Below are 1,938 nucleotides of genomic sequence, written 5' to 3' on the forward strand. Positions count from 1 at the left end.
TTCTCCCACACCAGACTTGTGCCCGTGGAGACAGACGCTATCCCTGACTCTCGTTCTTTATTTTATTAATTTATATCTAACATCTCAAAATGTAATTCCTACTTATATCACAAATATACATTATCACAATTTTATGTCTCGCAAATGGGATAAAATTTATTCTACTCTTCACTGATAATGTATTTTTAAAACATACAAAATAGACAAATAACATTGTCTTCTGCAAAATAAATGAAAAAGATAATGGAGATTCTGTTAAGCTTATAAATAGCTATACATTAATTCACATTTCCTGTTCTCCAGTTTCTGGCTGTTAATGACAATGTACAATGTAATAGAGCAGCAGAAAATGCTAGCAGAATGCTTGGTTGCATAGGGAGAGGTATTAGCAGTAGAAAGAGGGAAGTGCTCATGCCATTGTACAGAACACTGGTGAGACCTCACTTGGAGTATTGTACGGAGTACTGGAGACCGTATCTTCAGAAGGATATGGATACCTTAGAGAGAGTTCAGAGAAGGGCTTCTAAACTGGTTCATGGATTGCAGGATAAAACTTACCAGGAAAGGTTAAAGGATCTTAACATGTATAGCTTGGAGGAAAGAAGAGACAGGGGGGTGTTACAAAAGTCCCCTCTGTCTGCTACAACCCTGTTACTTTGCTGCTATTTTGTTACTTTTTGTCCGAACAACTATTATAGCCCATTCGATAGCCCAATGTCTGGGAGTGCAGGCATCTCACTGCGGTAAAGCATAATGTCCCATAATGTCCCCATAATGTCCTCTGGGGGCTAGTAGGGGTACCAGGATCACCCACACTGGTGGAAGGGGGGGGGGGGGGGGTTGGTTAAACTCTGCCAGTCTTCCTGAGGAACTGTGAGCCTAGGAGCAGGGGGATCAACCGCCTCCCCCAAGCCCGTGAGAAGTAGTCTGCAAGTCTATCAGCACTTCAGCTACAATCTGAGATGAAGCACAGAAGCCCGCGAGATATATGGGAGACGTTCCGAATATGGGAATGTCGATTAATAGAGGAAAAACAATCTGTCATTATTACAGATCTCCCGGAGCTCTTGTAAAGTGTGTCTGGCCGGCTCAGCAGGTATGCTTCACCCTCACAGTGAGGGCGTTTAAGCATGCATGGGATACACATAAGGCTATCCTAGATGTAAGATAAAGCCAGGAACTAATGAAATTATTTAGAAAATTGTGTAGACTAGATGGGCCGAATGGTTCTTGTCTGCCGTCACTTTCTATGTTTATATGTAAGAAGAAGCTGCAAAAATAAAAGTACTCATTTAACATTTAGGTATTTAAATTGCAATTAGTTCTTTCTGAAAAACATAGTAACATAGGGCTTTATTAACTAAGCAGTGTAAAGGTTGGAGCTAGATTATGAGATGGAATAGATCGCTATGTTAACTGCATATTGTGACCAGTTTTTCACTAGTATCAAGCACTGTGGATTTCAGTACCAGTACATGTCAGTAACTATAACCATCTTCTTTATCTTCTCCAGATGTTCCAGCACCAACTGCAGAAACATCTTAAAATGGTGAGGTCGATGGTTCTGACCTCATACAGCTTATATGATTGAACAGAGATTGATTCTTGGCGTACTCCATGTTCTGTGCTCCATCTACGGGTGTCGTCTAGAAAAGCAGTGTTAATTAAGAATATTCCATTCTCTTTTCTTAAGCACTACAGGATTTATTCACAAGGAGGATTTGGGCTTTTTAGAGCACTGGGACAATTTTGTACTTGGGTACAATCTTTATAGTCACGATGCATTGCACCTAAACAGAAAAGGGTCTGCAGTGCTGGGGACAGGATGGGATTTTAAACTAGTGGGGGGTGGGGGGATAGCACAGAAAGGAGATGGTCTTTAGATCAGCACAAGGCGTGTAGAGATGGGGAAGGGGCAACATCTGAACAAAGAAGGTA

The sequence above is a fragment of the Pelobates fuscus genome, chromosome 10, assembly GCF_036172605.1.
Source record: "Pelobates fuscus isolate aPelFus1 chromosome 10, aPelFus1.pri, whole genome shotgun sequence".
Lineage (NCBI taxonomy): Eukaryota > Metazoa > Chordata > Amphibia > Anura > Pelobatidae > Pelobates > Pelobates fuscus.